At 43.2% G+C, this 26,692-nt stretch overlaps 1 protein-coding gene across 8 annotated transcripts in view; it reads left to right on the top strand.

Moving 5' to 3' along the window:
• The window catches only part of MCTP1 (multiple C2 and transmembrane domain containing 1), a 441,025-nt gene that overhangs the window by 66,120 nt on the left and 348,213 nt on the right, over positions 1–26,692 (top strand). Inside the window, exon 2 of one of the 8 annotated variants that reach the window (XM_075128579.1) lies at positions 14,602–14,805. The exons of the other annotated variants lie outside the window; for them this stretch is intronic. The gene's annotated coding sequence lies outside the window, so the exon portion shown is untranslated. The remainder of the gene's footprint in view (positions 1–14,601; positions 14,806–26,692) is intronic. 8 annotated transcript variants of the gene reach the window in all.

The raw sequence follows: 26,692 nt of genomic DNA, 5'->3' as shown, positions 1-26,692 counted from the left end.
CCCTGTTAATTTTGTGTTGGTCCTTCAATGGGCTGTCAAAGCCTTTCCTAGGTAGAGCAGCTGTCTGAACATAGAAAAGTAGGTTGTCTTTGGGTATGTCCAGTTTACATGTTCAACACAACATGGAATTCATAATTGGATACAGACAGATCCCATCCTTACACCTCTACCAAGCCTCTTAACATTTTTATTATTAGAAAGCCAATAATGATTTTTTTTTAAAATACATTTGACATTTTCTATATATTACTCCTGGGGAATTCTGCACCAAAAAAATAAGTTCTGCACAAAATATTTTAAAATTCTGCAAAATTTACTGGGTTTACTAGGTGAATGTGTTTTGGATTTCTTTTGTTGATAATAAAAATATAATGTAAGTGAATTTTAAATAAACGTAAGCACATTTATTGCCCCTGAGGTGCCATGCTGAAGTCCTCAATTCATCTAAGTTTATGACAGATACTGTAAAGAAAGCAACAGCACAAGGCTGTGTACAGCCCAGATAACATGCCTGAAACCTGACCGTTGCATCCTAAATCCTGGGGAAGAGAGTAATCCAGCCTTGTGCCTGGAGCCTGCCAACTGCTAGGAACAAGCCTGAGACTCATCACGCTTGTTTCCTAGAGGAGACCACACAGCCTGGCAGATGGTCTAGGTTTTGCTGCTACTAACCTGTCTGGTTTCAGACACCCAAAGGCAAAAGGCCCCACATGCAGCAAAGTGGCCAGCAGCCAGTCCCGCTAAACCTCCTTGTAGTGAGGCGGTGTGGTGTCCCACCACCCCGCCAAGGGAAGAACCTCCCCAGACTCTAAAGTGGATGGAGCCAGTGGATCCTGCGCCCTCCCCCCAGAGGTCAAGGCGCAGGACAGGAAGTAGAAAAGCCCAACCCCAGAGCTCAGTTGGGCGACAACAGCCGGAGAGGCCAGACGCCCGTGGCCTGGCTCTGGCTTGGGAGACCCAAGCAAGCTGCGGCCAACCCGAGGACTGGCCAGACCGGCCAATGCCTGACGCTGACCAACGCCCAGAGGAGCTGCCGAGCCTACCCCTCTCCAGCTGCCCAGAGGAGCCCATGGTGCTGGAACCCTTTGAGGACACTACCCTGACCCAGGTACCCTACGAGGGGGAGTCCGGAAGTAGCCTGGGGGCAGCTGACCCCAGTCTGGCTGCAGCACTGCCAGAGCCAATGTCAGTGTGTTGTGGCCAGGATCCCCACTGACACAGCAGCAGGTCTTCGGACGCAAGTGGGTGGGCCTGCGTCCCCCCTGCCACCCACCTCGTGGTTGGCAGTCTCCACCTCCCCCTGGTTGCTAAAGCTAGGAGCCTGGGCTTATATTGAACTATTCTACTCAGCCCCTGCCTGAGGGCCTGAGCCCCTGACTATTTGTTTGGTGCCCCACCACCCTGCCGAGGGACAAGCCCCGGCTGAGTTCCCTTCCTCTCCTCTATTCTGTCTTGCGGCGACAACGGGCCCCTCCCCACAGACTACACATCCCAGCATGCCATGCTCCCTCTAGAGGCAATCAAACCATACCATGGGTATTAAAAGGCTCTTTAATCTAGTGGAGAAAGGTCTAATAAGAACAAATGGCTAAAAGCTGAAGCCAGACAAATTCAAATTGGAAATAAGGAATGCATTTTTAATAGTGCGTGCACTTAATAAACTACCAGGGGAAGTGGTGGACTCTTCATATCAAGACTAGATGTCTTTCTGGAAGACCTGCTTTAGCAAACACAATTTTGGGGGCTCAATACAAGGGTAACTGGGTGAAATGTTATGGCCTGTGATATACAGGATGTCAGAATATATGAGGTCTTTTCTGGCCTTAAACCCTATGGATATATGAACTGAGGTTAGCAGAAATGTGCACAGCTTTTGGAGTATTTTCTTTTTAAATTGGCTATTCAGACCATCATTGTTTTCATCGTATGTGACAGCATGGTGCCAGTTGGGTTTTGCTTTATTTTTCATTTGGTTAAATTGGATTTTAATTTCGTTAAATTCAACTCTAAATTAAAAATTAGACATTCTTCATTGATAGCAAGTGTCTAATCTGGGCCCTAAATAGGTATTAATGTGCCTTTTTAAATGTTAACTTGTTTATATGGATTGTTTTTTTGTTTTAGTTACCCTGTCGCTGATGTGTTTGAAAAGAAACTACACATGGGAATGATAGTTTGAAGAGCTGCACCTCCCTTTTCACTGACAACATGACATGGCATTTGACTGGTTTATTCTCTGCTTAGATGAATAAATCAGTAAATGGATAACATTCAATTTATATATATATATACACATGTCTGTTCTCAGCTCCTCATTGCGGAGTCTGCATTGTGTGCCTGTGCCAACTTAGGGTTGAGCATTGGATCGGTCCAAAAATAATTGGTCAATTGACTTGTCAAATATTGTGCAATATGGTCAAATATTTTAAAGAACTAATTTATTAGAACAAGGAATAAGACTTTATTATCTCCAATATGCTTAGCCTTAGGTACTTATGCCTAATTACAAAAAACAAGTTATTTTAACTGCATTATTTTAACTCGGGGAAAAATATGAAACAACGAAATTCTAAAAAAAGAAAAAAATACAATTTTTAGCAATATTAAGTTCACATTTAAATGTGAATGTTGTTCAAGACTACAGTTAAAGAGAAATGAAATTGTTTTTATTTTTGTTTAAATACATAGCAACTATTTAAAAAAGTAATCGTTAAATGCACTTACGCTGTAAGCAGAAGGCCAGCTCTTCAAGCATCTTGCATTTTATTATCTTCTTTACCAGCTTCAATTGCTTTATCTATATCTTTGTCTTCATAGTCAAATTCATCAGTATCTCCTCATTCCTCTTCATATGATGAATGTTGAGTCAACTTTTCATCTGCCATTTTCTTCTCAAATCTTATTTTGTGGTACATGGTGATCAGCTCACTCCCCAGCAGTGGAGGTCTTCAGTCTATTTTTTGGTTTTTGGAGTGGATGATTTCCCAAACTGACCAATTTTGGTTTGCACATGCAGTAGTACATGGAAGCGTTAATATAATTTCTGCCCCTGTAACTAGAGTGCAAGGGGGACACCCCACTTTCCAGCTTGATGGAGTAAGCTGTTTTGATTCAATTACTGGGATTGCATTCCACATTGTTTTATGACTGAACTGGCTGGTTCTTGTTTTATAATTTGCTACCTGTGTCAGAATTGTTTGTATGTCCTTAAAATGTGTAACAGCCTGTAGCGGGGCAGTTACCCTGCTCCTGAGAGAACAGGCTAGGCTGATTGGGGAAGCAGCCACAGCTGGGGCCATGCCCCAATTAGGCCATAGCTGGCCCTATACAAGGGCTGTGAGCCAGGGGCTAAGTCACTCTCTTTAGTGGTGGAGAGAGAAGGACTTAGCTGCCTGGGAGCTAGGGTACCAGAGGTAGAGAAGTGCTGGGGAAAGGCAAGAGGAGCTGGGGAGCTCCAGCCTGGCAACTCCCTAGGCTGCAGGCCTTGTGCAAGGCCTAAAGAGAGGTACTGGGCTGTAGGGAAAGGCAGTAGGTCCAAACCCCCCTTGCTGGTGATGAATGGTTTACAGACTGCAGTCTGCCCCAGTGAGCGGGGGGTAGATGATGACTGGCAGTAGCCACTGAGGCAAGGTAGGGATAAAGGGTTGGGGGCTCCCCTGGGAGGGGAGACCCAGAGTGTGGGGGCACTGCCAGGGAGCAGCACCCCAAGGTGAAGGGGCACCGGGGTCGGGGAGGGACACGGGCCAGTGGTAGGCAAGACACCGGCTAGAAGGAGGCGCTCCATACTTTGGAGAGCTAATTCCCAAGACGACCAGTGGAGATGCCGCACCAGTGAGTTGTCGCTACGCTACACAGCTGTTAAAATTTCCATCAGACACTAGAGATGTAAGGAGCTTGCACAACAAGAACACCTAATCTTTTTCACATTATCCACTTTGTCATTCAGAAGACTTCCCGCAAGCCATTTCCATTCAGGTACTTGTAAATTGCACTCAATTTATGAAAAAAGTGTAGCATCTAAGGATTTTCAACGATATGAAATGGTTTACTACTGGCATAAATACTCTAGCAAATGTACGATCAAGTTTGTTTTTTCTAGTCATGGGATATTCTGTCAGAAAAGCTCTTAATACCAATTTGATGAACATCTGAAGACTATCTGGGAGTCAGGATTCTTGATGCAGAAGCAGCTGGAATAGATGAAGAAATGGAATTAGTTTATTTTCGCTGTCACTCATATCACTGTCTTCATCAAAAAACTCCTTGCTCCATGACAATGATGCTGAAGACTAAGTAGAAGGAGAATGCACAGAAGAAAACAAATTTTGATGCAGACCAGTTTTCCTTTTCTTGGTGTTTGACTGCTATAATTTAGCTTTGACAAGTTTCTCCATTCTGTCTATGTCCCATTCCTAGAAGTACAGAACTTGCACTTAGCTTGAACAGTTTTTCCATGTTCATATCTAGTCATTTTTTATAATACAATTGACTCTAGCTTTTCATGACTCTGCATAATGCATTATTCAGAGTAGCAGCCGTGTTAGTCTGTATCCGTAAAAAGAAAAGGAGTACTTGTGGATGCATCCGATGAAGTGAGCTGTAGCTCATGAAAGCTTATGCTCTGATAAATTTGTTAGTGCCACAAGTACTCTAAGGTGCCACAAGTACTCCTTTTCTTTGTTAATGTCACACTATGTCTGGAATGTTCTCTAGGTTGTAAAGTGTCTCTTGTATTTCAATCAACCAGGACCATTGGATAGCATGTCTACCTGCTGTCCAGCCACTCAAAATGTCTTTGGGCATGCTGCCCTCTCCCTTACAGACTCCTAGATCACATATAGGGGGAGGGGAGTAGGTGGCCTCTTCTCCCTGCAGCAAACACAGTAGATTCATAAGCAGCAGTGGGAGGAGAAACAGAGTATGAAAGGAGGGGCCTATGATGTCACACACTCCTCATTAGCATAGAACTTTTCACATGATCAACAAGGTTTGGCTGGGGTGTGTATGAGAGGGAGGATTAAGGGGACTGTTGCTGAGAGGGGGAGAAGTAAGGAGGTTTATTTATATGGTCATATAATGTGGGTTGGTTGGTTGTTGAGGTATAATAGCTGTGAAACTTTAGTTCAAGGGAGAGGCTATGATTACATCTTTTTTTTTTGCGTTGCAGGAGGAAGTTTAATGACTAACCTTCCTGTAACTCCCCCCACTCCCATCTGAGTTAATTTCTGTATGTTCATCTAATTAGATTGTAAACTCACTGGGGCAGGGACTGTCTTTTAACTTAGGCCATGTCTATATGTACAGCACTGCAGCAGCGCCTCTGTACCAATGCAGCTGTGCTGTTGCAGCACATCTGGTGAAGACGCTATATCCTGACGGGAGAACGCTCTCCCGTTGGCATAATAAAACCACCTCTGCTAGCGACAGAAGCTATTTTGGCAGGAGAAGCTCTCCCACCAACATAGTGCTGTGCACACGAGCCCTTATGTTGGTGTAACTTATGTCGCTCTGAGGGGTGGCTTTTTCACTCCCCTGCGTGACATAAGTTATGCTGACATAGATGGTAGTGTAGACATAGCCTTATTTAATGTGCTTTGGAAACCGCCATGTACATTGATGCCTGGTATACAAAAAAGATATGCATACAATGTTTGTTCTAAAAGATACCAGCCAGTCAAGATGCCCAGTTTTCCATTATTTCACCTTTCCACCAACAGGTGGCATTAGCATGTAGTAAAGTGTGTGTTCAAGATATTTAAGTAGGGTTGTTAATCGTTGGCACCATCATGCAATCAAAAAGATAGACCACCACCTACATCAGGGCATTCTTGCTAGAATATTTGCCAGTATTTGACTGTGGTCCAAATAATAGGTGGTCAATTGACTGATCAGTTGATGCTATTTGGCTGGTCAGTTGACTGGCCTCCAAACCTGTGTGGCATACATTGAGCATATTCATCCTCAGCTCCTTATCCCAGCTGAACACTGTGGGGCATGTTTTGAAACAGGTGGACAGAAATGGGGCCATATGTATGTGGGGAGGTTTGGGGAATGGGCAGAGCTGAAGCTCTCCCTACATGCCCCACTGCACATCTGACCCCCTTATTTCTTCCCCACGCTCTCCTGAATTGCTCTCACGACCCCTTTCTTTCTAGACGCAGCAGAAAGGTGGGTGGGGGAGAAAGCGGGCTCAGCCTGGTATACCTTCCCCACTCACGCAATATTGGGTTCATTCCCCTGATCAGGAAGCAGTGGAGGGAATGGAGCACTGGAGCCCCCTCCCTTGGCCTGGTAGAGCAGACATGGGGAGAGACTGTGGGGAATGAGGGATATTTTTAGGAGAGAGGGGAGTGAGGGAAGAGGGTACCGAAGGCTCCACTTTCCTTCCCTGCATGTATATCATTGGAGGGGAAGGTGCCAAACTTTTCCCCCCTTATAATTCCCATCTAGGTCCAGGATTTTATTTAGTGTAAAAAATGTATTCAGCTAAGATGATGATGATGATTCAGCCTGGTGATTAGAGACGGATGGGAACTTTCCACTGAGGTGTTTTTTGATGGAAAATGTAATTGCTCTAAAATCAAAATCTTCTGGAAAATTTTAACTTTTATTCTTTGCCAAAATATTTTGATTTTTCTATTGGGAAAAATCAAAACAGTCTAAAGAATGCTCTTTAGCTAAGCTTCATCCCCACATTATCCCCTTCTAGGGTAACAAAAGTCCAAGCAAACAAGATTCTTCTGCCCCTCCTGCTCCTCTTCAGCCTGCCTTCCTGTTTCAATTCTCAGCCTCTTCTGATCTACCTTTGTCTTTCCTGCTCCATTAGAGAGAGCTGACTCCTAGACTGCTTTGCTTGGAGTCCAGTTCATACAGGCTACCACTCACTGCAATTCCCCGCTTCCTGCAGACCTTACTATATGGCCTTCCACAAGGGCCTAACCTGATTCCTGTAGTTCGTCTCAGAGTTCTCTCAGCCCTTTTTATGAGGTCCAGGTGTTCATTAGGCTATCCCTTGATCCCCTTAGTCCCACCCACTCTGCTAATTATAGCGTAGGCAAGACTGGCCCTTTTCTCTATAAAGGGGCCTCTCACCCTCTGACAGTGAAATACAGTGGAAAATGGAGCGAGTGAGAGTGGTTATGTGCCTGGGTACACTGAAAGAGTTTTTATTAGAAAAGAAGCATAACATAAAGGAAAGAAAAATACAATTTAGAAAAAATACATCTTAAAAGAGCTAAAGTAAGAATACTAAAAGAGAGAGCTGGCTATTAAGTGGTTAACCTGCTAAACAGCTCACTTCCAAGTCATTGGCAAAAGACGTCTATTTATATAGTAGTCAGTTATCAAATATTCTCAGAGAATGATAGTCTCTCAACAAGTCTCTTTTAATAAATAATGTAATAGTTATTTATAATAAAATGTAGAATACATTGGTATGTGAACAGTCGCCTGGATTTATGTAATCAAATTTGGTTTTGAAAAATTATTTAGGCTATATTGTATATCACTGTCCAAATTATATTCATACAGATGTTAGTTTATAGTGATTATTTGAGTAATGTAGCAATTGTAAAGGGAATAAAAATTTGTCACTGTTAACATTGTCGAATTCCAATCTTGTGATATTTCTTAACCATGAAGGATATACAGCACAGTATATTTTTCTGGGAATTTGGTATAATGTAAGTTGAAAATACAGATTTATTTCTTGTGTTTATCTTTAGCACTTTTAAAGCTTGACATTTTTGGAAAATATATTTTAAAAGGTTTTTTCCCCCCGTATTTAGTGTACAATGACTTAGAACCTTTAGCCAGAGCCCCTCAGACTGATTTTTGTCATATTTCACAAATTAAACTGGGGAAAAAAAGATTGATCAGAACCTGGATGATGAGGATCATTCTCTTCTGGCCTAACTTCACAGATGTCAGTGAGGTTACACTGGCAGAGATTTCAGCCCTAAATCTCTAAAGAGACCATAGGTGATGCAGAAGGACTTGTCTGAGCTTCTAAATCACCCTCTTTCTTTTTGAGTCGGTACATGAACCAATACACTAGCATGAGAATGAGGAAGATGCTGTGGTGGTGAGGTGACATCTTTTAGTTGTGTTGTGTAAGTTCTGGATGCTTATGTCCAATACCACATTCCTAATAGTTTTTGTGTTGATATTTATTTTATTTGTTTATTTGAAAGAGCAGGGATGTTTGCCTCAGTGCCCTATTCAAATGTCCATTTAGGTAATTCCTTACCTATAATTTCCCCTCCATAGTTTCATTTGGATAAGATTCTTTGCTCTCATCTTGTTCAGTGCTGCTGTTGTAGAGCTGGCTGCATTTCATTAGTGTCTCAGGTGGTTCCTATATATTGACTTGTAAAGTCTTTTGGGGTAAAGTCTTTTCTGGATGAAAAATGCAATAATCAGTTCCTTTACTAGTACACCATTCAGATGCGCCAAACTGACACTGAAGATGGTTACACTTTTTGACTTTCAAAGAAGTATGTCTACCCTTATCTTGAAACACCCAACCCACAGCTTTTTAGGTTTATGGAGAAAGTATATTGGCTTATTATAGATCTTGGAGCTCAGTGGCCTGATCCTCCTCTCCATTACTTAAGTTTTATACCACTGCAACTCCAAAGGAGTCTCACTGGCAAAAAATTGCTTTAACATAATGGTGAACCAGGCCACAAGACCCCAAATTTTTCTAAGTCAGTGTGATTTACATAGATACATATCAACTTAAAATATCATATTACACTACTGTATTATTTTTATTATTATTTATTATTTATTAGCCATATATTTGAAAGTCAGGAAATGTACCTACAGGTTAAAAAAAGACCAACTAAATGTAGTAATCTAAAAGTTGCAGATAAGTCTCTAGCATGACTGTTATCTCTGTGCGCTCACCCTTACTCTTCTTTCTGCCCAGTGAAAGAAATGAAGTCCGTGATGATCCCTTTTGTACCTGTGGTGCAAAGTGGCTGGGATACCAGTCTAACTGGCCTCCTCAGGATCCCCTTGCCCCAGGGGAATCCCAGGATGGGATACCATTAGAATCAGAGGTGGGCATAAAGCCACCTTTGCATGTGCATACTCCCTTCTGGGCTAAGCTGACCATTGCTCTGGTATGGCCCATTATATGACTCTGTCTTCTCTTTTTGTGTATATAAAAAAGAATATAGTACTTTGTTGTAATGTGTTATTACCTTTCTGGCCTATATCGTGGTTTGGAACATACAACGTATGACGAATTGTGGGATATGTATGTATTCTCTGAGACTGAACCCTATGTATCTGTGCCAGACTGCCAACTCCATTTGAATGTGCAGTCTTGCCTTCTCTGTTGGTCTGCTTGCCTCCATGCAGGGTCGTCCCTAGGGGGGGTGCCGGGCCCGGGACATAGGTGCTGAGTTTCTAATCTGCTGGGGGGTGCTCTCCCTGGCTCTGCTAAGGCCCCACCCCTGCCCTGTTTCTTCCTTCCCAGCCTCTTCCACAACAAGTTCCGTTTCCTCCCCGAAGCATGCTGTGCCTTGCTCCTCCCCCCCCCCCCCCCCAGCACCTCCTGACGCCATGGGCGAAACATCTGAGCCATGGTAGGTACTGAGAGGGAGTGGGAGGCGCTGAACAGTAGGGCCTGTTGGCGGGCAGGAGGTGCTTGGGGGAGGGGGAGGTTCTGGCAAGGGGGCTCCTTGCCCACCTGCTGGTCTGCCGCTCGCCTCCCCATTCACCTCTTCACCCTGCTCGCCTCCCCATTCGCCTCTTCACCCTGCTCGCCTGCCCGCCGCCTCCCCTCCCTGCCCACCTCCTGTGGAGCCCTCCCAAAGTGCAGGGCCTGGGGCGGTTGCCCTGATTAGTCAATCCCCTAAGGAGGGCTCTGCCTCCTTCTTGGGTTGAGATTCCAGAGGCTGGTGGCAAAAGAATAACAGAAGTGTTCAAGTTACTTCTGAAATGTAATTACTACTGAAATGTAATTGTTCTATACGATGTATGGACTCCCTATCCAGAGGAACTAATGTAGCAGCGGGGCGATTGTCATGGTGGCAATGAAGTCACCTGGCAGAGGTTTTGTGCTCAAGTGCGGAAGCTGGCAAGAGTGTTACTTGACACAACGGGCTGAAGATTTTAAAAAGGCAAACGCTGGTCTATTCAGGGGTCACTTTCTCCGGTCCAGGAAGGAGAGACCACTCCCCATATAACAGCTTGCATGAGGCATGCCAGAGAGAGTTTTTCAAGTATCAGAGGAACAGCCGTGTTAGTCTGTATTTGCAAAAAGAAAAGGAGTACTTGTGGCACCTTAGAGACTAACCAATTTATTTGAGCATGAGCTTTCGTGAGCTACAGCTCACTTCATCAGATGTGTACCGTGGAAACTGATGAAGTGAGCTGTAGCTCACGAAAGCTCATGCTCAAATAAATTGGTTAGTCTCTAAGGTGCCACAAGTACTCCTTTTCTTTTTTCAAGTATGAGGACAAGTGCAGATGAATCAAGCAGTTGAGTAGTTTTCAGTGGTAAAGTATTCTTTTTTAGAAGAAAATAATATGGTACTTATTGAATACATTTAGAGGTTCAATTTGAACACAAAGAGCAGGGAATTAGGTAATGAATCTTCCATTATTGCTAATGGGGGTTTATTTAGTGTTGAGTTCCGTTGTGTTAATTTAGATGGAATAAATCGGCCCAAAGGGTCAAGAGTGTTGATATGATCCTGTTGCTGTCCAGGGTTGAGTATACAGTGACCTCAACTTGCTTAGTATCATGGCAAACACACCTTTAAAAATCCTTTTACCCTTTATTAAAGATACGCTGGGGAGGGGGAGGAAAAATAGTTAAAGCATCTGAAATTTAAAGTATTAAGTAAAACTTTTATTTTAACAACATTCCTTGTTTTCTTTCGCTGGAGAGAGGTTTTAGAAAGAAACCTCCTTTGCCTGACAGTCTCTTAAGTGGTATTAAAGATGGTAATAACTGCCCTTTGGGAGAAAAAGTTAGTTGAGATGGGCTGGAGCTTTTGTTTACGTTAAAAACGCGATCCCGTTTCCTGCAAGACAAAACAGGGAGAGAAAAGAACAGCAAATATTAAAAAATGCAGCTTCTGTCTCCCGTGTTGTTTCACTTGCAATCTCACTGCTGGAAAAACATAAGTGCAGCACACTGTTTTATAAGCCCCTACAAAACCCACAAACTTGTACCAGGATTGGGCTATTTAAGACACTGCCTTCAGTTGCCTTTCTGATTACACAAGCTTACACCAGTGTTACAAAATATGCAGTCTTGGTCAGCCTAGCCAAGCTCTATTAGACCAAAGGAAAAATGGGAGAGAGAGGAAAGAGAAGAAATAAGGTAGGGAAGGAAAAGATACATTGAGGTGTGTGTGGTGGGGAGGGAGAGACATTCTCACATCCCAGATTGTGTGTGGGATTTGGTTGGAGGTGGCAATGTCATGTGGGTTCTTCTTTCTGTGGCCCAGTCTGGTCAGGATATCTCCTAATCCTGAGAGAAGCCACAGTGGCATCACACTGGACCTCAGGGTCCCAGGAGACAGTGGAGGTGGCAGACATGATGGTGAAGTTGGCTTCTTCCCCTTCTCTTGCCTTTTAGTCAGCAGATATCACAGTAGCCAGATATTCCCTACAAACTCTCTTTTTTGAGGACCCCAAAAGGTGAATGCCAATATGAACATCCTCCAACTGCTTCCAATACTCCACTTCTCCCAGGACACTAGCCACCCTGCCTCTGTGACTTGCTCTTTGTATCTGCTCCCCTAAAAGGCATGAAAACCTCCCGGGCTGGTTGACGTATAAGTTTCCCCAACTGGAGAATTACAGCAGCTTTACCACATTGCTCTCTACACCATCACTGCCCATCTGATTTATGACGTACCCATGTAATGCTTAAATATATAGTATTTGCATGTGCGAATACATCAAGATAGAGTATCACATGCTGGGATCTGTAGTTAAGAGACCTCTCAAGCTGCATTGTAGATCTCTAAGGCTGTATATTGGCCACTTGCCTCTCCCTGAGACTGCTACTCTTTTAATAGTGTTTGCTTTTTTTTAAAAAAAATTACCTATGCCATTTGGATTTTTTTTTTTGTGCTTTTGAGTTTTGGGTCTGAAATAAGTAATTTGAAAAATAGTGGTGTTCATGACAGATGTCCAGCTAAAAGACTGAGATTTGGATGGTTACAAATTATTTCTAATCAGGCTGTAATGTCCCCTTGTGTCCCATGTTCCATTGCTATGGAATAAACCTGTCATGTCCCAAAGAAATGTTACATTTCAGTAACACCCCAGCCAAGAACAACAAACCTTTTAGATCTATTTTTCAAACATTTCTACTTTTACACAAAAGGCTCTGTCCTGCAGAATGTATTCTTCTCAGAATGTTCTCAAAAAGAAAAGGAGTACTTGTGGCACCTTAGAGACTAACCAATTTATTTCATGCTCAAATAAATTGGTTAGTCTCTAAGGTGCCACAAGTACTCCTTTTCTTTTTGCGAATACAGACTAACACGGCTGTTCCTCTGAAACCTGTCAGAATGTTCTATTTCTCTATCAAGTAGAGATGCTGTTTGTCAGGCATCCCCTTTGTGCCAAATTAATCCAAGTTAATGGTATAACTTAATTTGTCATGGTCTCATTCAAATATTCCCATTGTATTTTGTGTAGGAGAGCACAAAAACGCATCCTACATGCAACAGAATGCTGCAGTCCTTGGGATTTTTTTAATGCAAGTTAGAGACAGAGAAACTTCAATCCATCACAGGAGTTGCATAGAATCATAGGACTGGAATGGACCTCGAGAGGTTGTCTAGTCCTATGATTGCACTAATGGTAAAACTAAGTAATATTTGGCACAAAGGGGATGCCTGACAAACAGCATCTCTACTTGATAGAGAAATAGAACATTCTGAGAAGAATACATTCTGCAGGACAGAGCCTTTTGTGTAAAAGTAGAAATGTTTGAAAAATAGATCTAAAAGGTTTGTTGTTCTTGGCTGGGGTGTTACTGAAATGTAACATTTCTTTGGGACATGACAGGTTTATTCCATAGCAATGGAACATGGGACACAAGGGGACATTACAGCCTGATTAGAAATAATTTGTAACCATCCAAATCTCAGTCTTTTAGCTGGACATCTGTCATGAACACCACTATTTTTCAAATTACTTATTTCAGACCCAAAACTCAAAAGCACAAAAAAAAAAAAATCCAAATGGCATAGGTAATTTTTTTTTAAAAAAGCAAACACTATTAAAAGAGTAGCAGTCTCAGGGAGAGGCAAGTGGCCAATATACTTAAAAATCTCCAGTGATGGAAATTCCACAACCTCCCTAGGCAATTTATTTCAGTGCTTAAACACCCTGATAGTTAGGAAGTTTTTCCTAATCTCCAACCTAAACCTCCCTTCTGCAGTTTAAGCCCATTGCTTCTTGTCCTATCCTCAGAGGTTAAGAACAACAATTTTTCTCCCTCCTCTTGTCACAACCTTTTACATACTTGAAAATGGTTATCATGTCCCCTCTCATTTTTCTCTTTTCCAGACTAAACAAACCCATTTTTTTCAATCTTCCCTCAGAAGTCATGTTTTCTAGACTTTTAATCATTTTTGTTGTTCTGGACTTTCTCCAATTTGTCCACATCTTTCCTGAAGTGTGGCACCCAGAACTGGACACAATTTTCCGGTTGAGGTCATATCAGTGCAGAATAGAGCAGAAGAATTACTTCTTGTGTCTTGCTTACAACACTCCTGCTGATACATCCCAGAATGATGTTTGCTTTTAGCAGAACTTTATGGAGTTTATTGCACAATTTCTAGTAGATGATTAAGATTTAAACTTTGAACCATTATTTTCACAATTGACACTAACTTTTCAGTAGTTATGTTATCTCACCAAAATCCTATGTACTTAATGCTTAAGAGAATTGCTTAATAAGATGCATATTAGAGATGGACTACCCTGTTCAGGCAAAGTAAGACATGAACCATTGCTTATCACCTGAATTGAACTGGAATTGTTTTTTTAAACTATGGATTAGTTCAGAAGTTAATCCCTCCAATATACACCCCCTAGCTCACTCCCCAGCCATGTGCTTTACCTGAAGAGGGTTCAGCATGCCTTGTAGAATCTCTGTTGGGCCCAGATGCTGCCCCTTTTAAATCTCCTACTACTCTAGGGCTTTCTTTGAGTCAGGCCATAAAGTGCACACTGTGATTCAGAAGCCTTGGAAAAAAATCAAATCTTTTGTGGTGTGGAGCTCCCTTTCAAGATGTGCCATGCATTCTGGGGCATCATCACTAAGGGGGAAACAGGATAGCAATGTAGTTAAGTAGAGCAGCAGGTGCCAACTGAGAGAATGCAGGGCCTTGCAGTCAGGCTAGTTGCTGTAAATAAAGAGGGATATAGGAGGAGGCTGTGCTACTGAAGAAGAGCTGCCACCAAAAGGATGAGTTTCCTTGATCATTTGCCAAAGATCATGTAGCTGAAGAAATGATGAATGGATCATAGATCATGAGGAACCAAGGCCATTTGAGGAGGAAAGATTTTGGAAGGTTGTGGGGGGATTCTCACCTTATGTAAATCTTATTTAAGGCTGTGGAGTAAGGCAAACAGGACTCTCCTCCATTGCCTACCCAAGAAGAAAGATTGCTGAAAATACCTGAAGAGAGAAAGGAACTAATCTGAGGGGAAAGACATGGGTGAGTCCAGACTGAGACAGGGGTCCAGTCTGTAAGACGACATAACTGGAACTCTAAGCCACAGAAACTCAGCAACTTGCCTAAAACAACATTTAGGGTGAGAAATTATTTCTTGAAACCAGTCTCTTTAAGATCTTAAGCTTCATATGCGTGTTTTGTTTTATTTGCTTGGTAAATTGATTTGTTCTGTTTTCTATCCCTTATAAGCATGTAAAATCTGTCTCTCGTAGTTGTTAAACTCATTTCTTGTTAATAACATAACCCAGTTTGTGCAATCCATATCTGTGGGGGAGGGGAGAATCTGTGCATATCTCTCTTCACATTGAGGGAGGGAGCAAATTTTTATGAGCTTGCTCTGTGCAGATCTTTCTATACAGCGCAAGACAATGTTATCTGGGGTTTACCTCTCCACAGTGGGTGTGCATGTGAGTGCGGGGTGAATCCTCTCACACAGATCTGACTGCAGTCTGTGTCTGCAGCTGGGTGTGGTCTTGCCTGGGTATGTGCTGCAAAGGGGTGTGAGAGCCTGGCACAGCAACCCAGTGCAAGGGAAACCCAGGCTGGCAGGGGTGGGACCCCAGCACATCAGGTGGCATTCCAGAAGGGGGGTCCAACCTGTCTCAGATTTGTTCTGAAATGATTGGTAGTTTTTTAAATTTTGTTTTTCTAAAACAAAGCTTCAGTGCAAGAGAGAAGATAGTAAGAATGCAGTAAAGTTAAAAATTGTACTTAGACAACTCTTTGTTAAAAGAATCAAGAACTTTAAGGCAACAGATTGATTTGTGAAGTAAGGAATAGCTAGTGTTGGGATAGAAGTGCAAAGAGATGGGGAAAGGACATGATTGATGGGCTCTTTGTTAACAAAATAATACATGAACATAATTCTCTCAAAAATTAGCTTTTATTTAGAAATAAGGTTGCTCAAATGCATTTACTATTGATACAATCACTAGGAATCAAGGAAATCACTAGTTAATATGATCTTAGCATCCAGACCAACCTCATATTACATACTTCTCCACCCTAACATCTAAATACCCAGAAACATTCAGACTACTCAGCTCCACACAGAGCTCCATTTGAAATCCAAAATATAACCAACTACGGTGCACACATGTCATAATTCCTCATAATTGCACTCAAATCCAACTGAGACTTTAACTAGTTTAAGATCTATCCCCGACAGACGTGTGCAATGGTCTGTAATGTGTTAGTTACTTTTTCATGTAAAATTATCTTCAAAGTCCATCTTTTCTCTAGGGCATTTGGGAAGTGCTTAGAAGAGACTAAATTAGAGGGGTTAGTATGAAATGTTTATGTGCCTTTTGGAGGTGAATTTCATTGTGTGTGTGTGTGTGTGGGGTGATTTATGGTTCTAATGTTGGCAAGTGGGTATTTATTATCTTTTTGTGTGGGAAGAGGAGTCTTTGTTAACTTTTTTTTTTAATTACGGGAGGACATCCAGGCGTAGATCATTTATTATTTATTTCTATTTATTAAATTAGCCGATGATGATGAGCAAACTGTGTAGTTGCAATCCAGCTAGTAGGCAGCAGCACTGACAGTAGTTGATTATAGAACTCTGATTTAAAAATAAATAAACATATAAATAAAATGGTGAATTGTCTAGCTGACTTCTCAAAACAGTTTATTTTTACAGGAGGCCCAAAACTGTAATAGCAGGTGCATTATAGGTCCAGATTCGGGGTTTCTTTTGGATAAAGCTGTACATAGAAGCTTTCAGAGCAGTTTCTTGAGTTGTTTGGCTTTCTGTACAGCTGTCAGCTGGTTACTCATAACCATTAAAATTCACTAATTTCACTCCTACAGCCACCTGAAACCTAGGTAGAGGAAAAAATGAATTATGATCATTCTCTTTGAATGTATCAAATGATATTGTGCTTGACACATTAAATAAAAAGTTGTCAGGACCACAAAAAGAACCTATTCTACATTAATGAAAAATAATAAAGAACTGAGAAAAGCATGGCTAGTTTAGCTTTTCACAGTGTGATGAGTTCTTTAAAGTGTATGACTCTCTTTGACTTAACTTTGTTGTTCTAGTTAACAATTAATAAAATACCCCCTTACTGGACTCTTCATAACTCCTGGACTTCTGTGTTGCAGTATTGCGAGCTCACAATTTAATTAATTTATTGTTGTTTGTTTCTTAATGCGTCAGCTATTTAAATTGTGATTATGTAAAAATCTCAGCTTTATAATTAGAAAGAAAAGGCAAGTTTCTAGCCTTTGTGTTTGTGGAGATGACTGAAAACATAACCTAAGTGCTCCAAACCCAAAAGGCAAACAAACAGTCCTGCCCCACAATTTATAATTCCATGATTTTCTTTTAAAGTCAGTCTTGTGATTTGCAGGTTGGGATGAGTCATGATTTTTGAATATTTTGAGTTGGCAATATTGATTTTATACTAATATGCTTGCTTCAGAAGCAGATTTGTCATGAAAATTAAGAACAGGAGGCCAATAGAGAACTGGCCTGCTAAAAAATGTGCAGAAGTGAGAAATACAATAAGGTGCATGAGACACGGTACCTATCTACCATGAGATCAACCAGCAAAGAGAGGAGGAGGACTTGTGGCACCTTAGAGACTAACAAATTTATTTGAGCATAAGCTTTTGTGAGCTACAGCTCACTTCAACAGACTAATACGGCTGCTACTCTGAAACCTAGCAAAGAGAGGTCATCAGTAGAGCTGGCTGGGAAACAAGATTTCATTTCCATGAAAAGTTTAGAATTTTTATCAGTAACTTTAGTAGCTTGAATTGGGATAAAAACCAAAACCTTTCTATTTTTATCCCACAAAATTTTTCTTGGAACTGAAATTCCAGAATTTTGTTTGAGAAACATCAAAACATTCTCACAGCAGAAATGGGTTGGTATTTCCAAAAAAATATACTGGCTGGGAGCCTTAGCTCTGTACCAAGGAGCAGGGGCTGGGCAGAAAGGGGTGTTTCAAGTTGTTGAGAGCCAAGTAATTTTATTTAAAAAATTACTAAAAATTACACTAGAGAAACAAAGGGTGGACCAAATGTTAATAACTCTCTCTCCATGCCATTTCAGGGCTATGGCTCCCACTATTTTAGTCACAGATGGTTCTTTGCCTGCCTTAGGGAATGCTATGATTTACAAACAAGGAAAATAATTAGTTACAGTTAGTATGATTAATTTTTTTTTCCTTTAACACAAACAATGTTTACTTCAGTTACAGCCTCTTCTGTATACATCTCTGTAGGCAGCGTTCAACAGAGATTGAATATTTTTCTAAAATATATGTAATAAATTGCTATGATGGAGAATCCACCACCACACTTTGGTAAAATATTCCAAGGGTTAATTACCCTCACTTAAAAATTTACATCTTATTCCATTCTGAATTTTTCTAGCTTTCACTTCCTGCTGTTGGATCATGTTATATCTTTCTTTGCTAGATTGAAGAGAGGGTCTATCAAGATAACCAAAGTACCTTATTCCCAAAACTCAGAGAGTCTTGTTTTAGTGTATCATATCACCATTTAGGATTGGTGAATCTTGTTTGGTAAATCATGGATAACCTAGACAGTTTACAAATGGGCAAAGTAATCTTAACTAAATTCTATGAAACAGAAAAGGGTTTTTTTTTTTTTTAAATCAGCTATTTAAAAGAAGTTATTGAAGCAGTGGTCCTGAAACAAGCAATTAATGACTATTGGGAATCCTAAATCCCAGTTAAACTGAGAAACAGTGGATTTATCAAGGCTAGCTGATGGTTCATCTTCAGGAATACACAGTCTAATCACTTTAATGTTCAACAGTTCTTCGAGAGATGTCCCTGTGGGTGCTCCACTTCGGGTCACGGTGCGTCCCAGCGCCTTTGATCGGAGATTTCTACAGCAGTACCCCTACAGGCCGCGCAAGCGCTCTGCCTGCATCGCAAGCTGTCAATGTTTGAATAAAGAAAAGAAGTACTTGTGGCACCTTAGAGACTAACCAATTTATTTAATGCTCAAATAAATTGGTTAGTCTCTAAGGTGCCACAAGTACTCCTTTTCTTTTTGCGAATACAGACTAACACGGCTGTTACTCTGAAACCAGTGTTTGAATAGCGCGTGCACGGCCAGGACTCCTCAGTTCCTTCTCTACCGTTCCCAGCTAGAGATGAAGTTCAGCAGTCCTCTCAGATTTACTCATAGATAGTTCTGTTTCTCAGTTTAAGTTAGATAGTTTAGTCTTAGAGTTACTATTTAAGAAAAATAGTTTAGTTTTTAGAGTTGTTTATTTAAAAAACAAAACAAAAACCTCGGCTACAGACATGCCTGGCTCCCCTGGCTTCAAGAGATGTGCCTCCTGCAATGAGGCCATCCCTATCTCAGATGGTCATTCACAGTGTGTACGCTGTTTGGAGGAGTCTCATGTACCCCAAAACTGCATCCACTGTAATAAGCTTAAAGTGCGAACTCGCAAGAACAGGGAGCTCAGACTGAAACTGCTCCTCTTAGAAAAGTCCTTCAGACCCTCGTCTGACCCTGGCCAGCAAAGATCTTTAAAACCCTCAAGGAAGAAAAGTAAAACAAAGAAACAGCCAGCTTCCTCCCCTGCCCAGGGGCCGCTCCTCAGCAAAAAAGTCTCAAATGACTTCCACCTCACCAGTGCTCGCAGCTCCATGGCTCAGCACTTCTAACTCTGCAGGCACCTCAGGCACCGACTGTCAGTTGGCTGCTCAGCTTCCTGGTGCCGAGGCTCAGGGCTTTCAGTTGCCCGCCTCCTACAGCTCTCCCTCAGCAACTTTTGACAGCACGGGGCCGAGCGCTGTCACGGTGCAGAGAGCACAAGCAGAGATCACGGCACCACTGTTTGATCTTGTGGAGCTGCTTTCTCACCCTCCGCAGCCGATGCTCCTGACACCGAGCCACCTCATGTCACCTGGCTGCCTGCCCGCCAGTGCCCATGTCTGAGGCACCTACTCCTGTGGCACAGTATGCACCCCCAGTGCAACCTTCGGTCCGCAGATTCTGCCTGCACCAATAGCAGCTGCACCAGCTCCACTTCAGTTAACCCTTACTCCTCTCCTGCCTTATTATTTGGCACCTGGAGTCACTGCACCGCCTCAGTTTTTACATCCAGGGGATTTAAGAGTGTCACATACCCCTCAATCTCCACTACTCGGCACCGATTTATCACTGGGACCTTCAGCACCCTATCTGCAGAACTCCCCTACCGCTCCAAGCCTCTCAAGTGGAGAAGAGGAGGAGGAGGAAGGGGACAATGACTATATGTTTTCCTTACAGTATTCCTCCTAGGTTTGCTTACCTACAAGTGGGAGACTCACTATATCACACTCGTCCTATCCTAGTGGCTACCCACACTGGTATGGCAACCCCTGGATGGGACTTTTCTGGGCAATGGCCACACTGGGGTCCATGGAACTACACCACAGCACAATCGAGTGTTCACTCTGCCACCCGTAGAAAAGCTGTCAGGCGCTCACCTATGCTTTCTCACATGGATAGGCAGATAAGACCTGAAGTAGCCGCTCCGCCTGCACAGGACATCGCTCCCCATCCTACAGCAATAGCACCACAGGAGGCCACGGTGCCCGCACTATTGATGAGCTCATTCGCTTTCAGGAATTATTTAAAAGGGTAACCGATGAACTCAAGATTACCCTGGAGGACGTACCAGAAACCCACCACAAACTCACTGACATATTACAAGCTACTACCTCATCCAAAATAGCCCTACCAATTAATGGGGCCATCAAGCTAAAATTGTCTGGCAGACCCCGGCCACAATAACCTCCACTAGCAAGAGACTGGACAACCAATATTTTGTCCCGTTGAAGGGTTTGGAGTTTCTGTTTACTCATCCATCACCCAATTCGCTAGTGGTCGAGGTGGCCAACCAGAAAAACAAGCACCAGCCTTTCCGATTTACCCCATCTGACAAGGAGAACAAGAGATTGGACTCCTTTGGGTGCAAAGTGTATTCATCTTCCACTTTTCAGAGTAGCAGCCGTGTTATTCTGTATACGCAAAAAGAAAAGGAGTACTTGTGGCAGAGACTAACCAATTTATTTGAGCATAAGCTTTCGTGAGCTACAGCTCACTTCATCGGATGCATACAGTGGTTGCGCTACATTGATGACATCTTCATCATCTGGACCCATGGAAAAGAAGCCCTTGTGGAATTCCTCATGATTTCAACAATTTTCATCCCATCATCAACCTCAGCCTGGACCAGTCCACACAAGAGATCCACTTCCTGGACACTACAGTGCTAATAAGTGATGGTCACATAAACACCACCCTATACCGGAAACCTACTGACCGCTATGCTTACCTACATGCCTCCAGCTTTCATCCAAACCACACCACATGATCTATTGTCTACAGTCAAGTTCTATGATACAACCTCATTTGCTCCAACCCCTCAGACAGAGAGAAACACCTACAAGATCTCTAACAAGTGTTCTTACATCTATAGTACCCACCTGCTGAAGTGAAGAAACAGATTGACAGAGCCAGACGAGTACCCAGAAGTTACCTACTACAGGACAGGCCCAACAAAGAAAATAACAGAACGCCACTAGCCATCACCTTCTGCCCCCAACTAAAACCTCTCCAGCGCATCATCAAGGATCTACAACCTATCCTGAAGGATGACCCATCACTCTCACAGATCTTGGGAGACAGGCCAGTCCTTGCTTACAGACAGCCCCCCAACCTGAAGCAAATACTCACCAGCAACCACACAACAGAACCACTAACCCAGGAACCTATCCTTGCAACAAAGCCTGTTGCCAACTGTGTCCACATATATATTCAGGGGACACCATCATAGGGCCTAATCACATCAGCCACACTATCAGAGGCTCGTTCACCTGCACATCTACCAATGTGATATATGCCATCATGTGCCAGCAATGCCACTCTGCCATGTACATTGGCCAAACCGGACAGTCTCTACGTAAAAGAATAAATGGACACAAATCAGACGTCAAGAATTATAACATTCAAAAACCAGTCAGAGAATACTTCAGTCTCTTTGGTCACTCGATTACAGACCGAAAAGTGGCAATTCTTCAACAAAAAAAACTTCAGCAACAGACTCCAATGAGAGACTGCTGAATTGGAATTAATTTGCAAACTGGACACCATGAACTTAGGCTTGAATAAAGACTGGGAGTGGATGTGTCATTACACAAAGTAAAACTATTTTCCCATGTTTATTTTTCCCCCCTACTGTTCCTCACACATTCTTGTCAACTGCTGGAAATGGCCCACATTGATTATCCCTACAAAAGGGTTTTTTTTCTCTCCTGCAGGTAATAGCTCACCTTACCTGATCACTCTCATTACAGTGTGTATGGTAACACCCATTGTTTCATGTTCTCTATGTATATAAATCTCCCCACTGTATTTTCCACTGCATGCATCCGATGAAGTGAGCTGTAGCGCACAAAAGCTTATGCTCAGACAAATTTGTTAGTCTCTAAGGTGCCACAAGTACTCCTTATCTTCCACTTTGCAATTTTGAGTAGTGAATTACGCGGTGCTCTTAGCAAAATATGACCACAAATTATGCTAAAGTAATGCAATTTATTGATTGATGTGTTGGAAGACAAACAACAGCCATTCAAAGCGGTCGAGTCCTAGGGTCAGTTGATCTCCCGCACAGCTCTTCAGGCTGCGCTCAATGCTGCGAATGCAGCTACCAGATCCACGGCTACAGCCATTGTCATGCGGCGTGCCTCATGGTTTACTTCTTCCTCCTTTCCCAAGGAGATACAGAGCACTGTCGAGGATCTTCCCTTCGAAGGAGACAAGGTCTTCACCTCTACAACCAATGAGGTCCTCCATTCCATGAAAGAATCACATGCCACACTCAGATCTTTAGGTATCCAGCCACCTACCACAAAAAAAGAGGCAGTACAGATATCAGCCATACCAATGGCCACGCTACCATGCTTTTGTGCAAAATCAACATTTCAGACAATATGATACGCAGCAACAACAATGCCACAGACCCAGAACCCAATGACGTCGCCCTCCACAAACAATGGCGACCCACCCTCCTGCCTCAAACAAACAACTTTGAAGCCTTGGTCGAGGGTATAGAAAACCTCCCGCCCTCTTCAGCGTCAATTTCAACCATCCATTTCTTTGGACACGGTCTGCGCCCGTTCCTTGCCAATTGGGAAGCTATCACTATGGACAGATGGGTCCTGGAAATTATCAGATCAGGTTATCCCATCCCCTTCCTCTCCGTACCCCACACCGACTCTCCCACCCTGTCCCTCTTCAGGGACCTCTCTGACCAACAGTTGCTCTGTCAAGAGGTACAACACCTCATACAACTAGGAGTGATCAAGCAGATACCAACTCAACACAGAAGGAAAGGGTTTTACTCCCACTACTCCTTGACAGAAAAGAAAAATGGCGGATGGCGCCCTATCCTTGTCCTTAACATCTAAACAAGTTCTTCAAGAAACAGAAATTCTGCATGGTTACTCTACCAATGATAATTCCGACGCTGGAGCAGGGAGACTGGTTTTCAACCCTCGACCTCCAAGATGCATATTTCCATGTCACTGTCCACCCTGCCCATCGACGTTTTTTCAGATTTGCCGTGGGAATGGAACACTACCAATACAGGGTCCTGCCATTTGGCCTTTCTACTGCCCCACGTGTCTTCTCCAAAGTGCTAGCTTTGTAGTAATAGCATATCTCAGAAAGAAAGGGGTCCTCATTTTTCTTTACCTGGACGATTGTCTCCTCAAGTCCCCCGCTCACTTGGAGGTGATCAGAGTGACTTCTGCAACTGTGCACTGCTTCCACACCCTGGGTCTGCAAATAAACAGAAACAAATCTACCACACGACCTAACAAATAAACTTCATGGGGGCACACCTCAACTCCACCACAGGTCTTACCTCTCTTCCCCAGGACAGATTCCACACAACGGGTACCCTAATCACCCAGATACGTGCCAGCCCACAGGTTACAGTCCAAGATTCCCTGCAGCTGTTAGGGCACATGGCCGCTTCCACATTCATGGTCCCAACTGCCCGCCTGTACATGCAATGCCTTCAGGAGTGGCTAGCCACGGGATACAAACCAAATATCCACAGATTAAACAAATTGCTAACTATGCCTCTGAAAGTCAAGGACTCACTCCTCTGGTGGACCTCTCCTATCAACATCTGTGCAGTGATTCTCTTCTGACAAGAACCCCCTTCCTGACCATCACTACAGATGTATCCCTCACAGGATGGGGAGCTCTCATGGGTCAATTCACCACTCGGGGCCTCTGGTTCTCTACGGAAACCAAGCTTCATATAAATCTACTAGAGCTCCGAGCCGTACACAATGTCTGCCTCCATTTCCTTCCTATTATCAAAAACTGCAGAATTCGGATCATGACAGACAACATCATATGCATGTTCTATGTGAACAGACGGGGGGAGCCTGATCCCACTCCCTCTGCACAGAGGGCGGTAAAACTATGGAATTGGTGCCTCCAACACAATATTCATATCTCCGCCTCATACCTGCCCGGTTCTCAGAACACCACCACAGACAAGTTCAGTCAATCCTTCCCCATACAGCACAAGTGGGAACTCAACGACGCCATCCTAGCCACCATTTTCTAGACCTGGGGTTATCCCCAACTAGATCTATTTGCCACAGCAATAAACAAAAAATGCCAGACATTCTGTTCCAGAGCCGGCCTGGGAAAACACTCTCGAGGAGACGCCTTCATGCTCCCATGGACCGACACTCTCATGTATGCGTTTCCACCAATATCTCTGAACAGATTAATACAGAAGATAAGAACAGACAGATCCAACATCATTCTAATAGCTCCATCATGGCCCAGACAACCATGGTATACCTTCCTCATGTGGAAGTCAGTCAAGCCACTGATTTTCCCCCCGCCCAGCAACCTCCTATCACAGTGCAGGGACCAGCTATTTCACCCTGATGTACAGAGACTCCACCTGAGGGCCTAGCTAATCAGTGCTCCTCTAATGAGGAGTTAGCATGTTCTGAACAAGTGTGGACGGTCCTACTACACAGCAGGACACACACCACGCGCATAATTACATAAATGGAAGATGTTCACATCTTGGTGTGTGGCCAAATAGACCTCCCCAGTTTCTGCCCCACTCCCACTGATACTGGATTACCTGCTAGCCCTTAAAACATCAGGTCTCTCTGCAAGTTCCCTCAAAGTCCACCACATTTCACCATAAGATTGACAACACTACGGTCTTTGCCCATCCAGTAACCAAAAGGTTCCTGAAAGGCATCCAAACATTATATCAAGACGTAAAACCACCTGCTGCACCCTGGGACCTCCACCTAGTCCTCAAAGCCCTGATGGATAAACCCTTTGAGCCAATGGCTACCTGCTCCCTTCTCCACCTATCCATGAAGACCATCTTCCTGATAGCAATCACGTCTGCCAGACCAGTAGGAGAAATGGGAGCACTCATGGCGGAACCTCCCTATACCACATTCTTCCGTGATAAGGTCGCACTCCGCACACACCCGAAGTTCCTGCCTAAGATGCACTCTTCCTTTCACCTCAATGAGCCAATACACCTACCAACATTTCCCCCAAAACCCCACGCTAATGCTTTTGAAATAGCAATGCACACTCTTGATTCTTTTACCTGGATAGAACAAAACCATTCAGGAAAAACCCCAATCTTTTCATCTCTACCACTCAGCGATCACAGGGAAAAGCTATCTCTACCCAGAGACTCTCCAAATGGATTGCAGACTGCATACGTCTCTGCTACCAACTGAAGCACATACAACCCCGACATCAATTAGGACACACTCCTTGGTAGTGGGCGAACTTTGCTTTGGCGAACTTCAGCATCATGGTTGAGATGAAGAAACAGTGCTGAGCTGGAAGATTGCTGCTTCTTGATACCGTTCTTTGCCTCTTTTTGTTCTGTCTGATGACTTCTGTTAGTTGCTTGCTTGCAGTGATGAACAGGGCAAGCAATGATGAGTGCTATAAAGTTGAGGGGTGGAAGCAATGTGTGCTGCATGCTCAATTCAGAGATTTTTACAGCCAGGTCTTTCCATAACTTCACTGAAGAAGGAAGGCTTACCTCTTTCAGGGGTTTGGGTAGATTCAAAATGAACTGCTGTCATCTTTTCATTGGCATAGCTCCTTTGTGGTATTGTCTTGTTAGCAGTTTCCGCTCATGAATAGGCCATCGGTTACTACATGTACAGTAGGGTTGTAATTTTTCCTCAACTTTATGGCCATACTGTCTTTGTGGCAGGAAATTCTCATAACATATTTACAGTTAGAGTTCTGTCTGTCTTTTATGTGCCTTTGTCACCAAAAGAAAATGATGCATTTTAAAAATGTGCAGTCCTTTGATCTATACATGTTAAATTTAAAATAAACAAGAACATAAATATTCTGATCTTGTTATATTTCAATCATAGATAACACTAGGGACAGAAAAGACTTCTTGGGGTATGTCTACACTACGGAATAAGGTCGAATTTATAGAAGTCGGTTTTTTAGAAATCGGTTTTATAAATTCGAGTGTGTGTGTCCCCACAGTAAATGCTCTAAGTGCATTAAGTGCATTAACTCGGCGGAGCGCTTCCACAGTACCGAGGCAAGCGTCGACTTCCGGAGCGTTGCACTGTGGGTAGCTATCCCACAGTTCCCGCAGTCTCCGCTGCCCATTGGAATTCTGGGTTGAGATCCCAATGCCTGATGGGGCTAAAACATTGTCGCGGGTGGTTCTGGGTACATATCGTCAGCCTCCCGTTCCCTCCCTCCCCCCGTGAAAGCAAGGGCAGACAATCATTTCGCGCCTTTTTTCCTGAGTTACCTGTGCAGACGCCATACCATGGCAAGCATGGAGCCCGCTCAGGTAACCGTCACCCTATGTCTCCTGGGTGCTGGCAGACGCGGTACGGCATTGCTACACAGTAGCAGCAACCCCT

This window comes from Caretta caretta, chromosome 5, assembly GCF_965140235.1.
Source record: "Caretta caretta isolate rCarCar2 chromosome 5, rCarCar1.hap1, whole genome shotgun sequence".
Lineage (NCBI taxonomy): Eukaryota > Metazoa > Chordata > Testudines > Cheloniidae > Caretta > Caretta caretta.
Note: the sequence above shows the minus strand (reverse complement) of the source record. Positions and strands in the feature narration are given on the sequence as shown.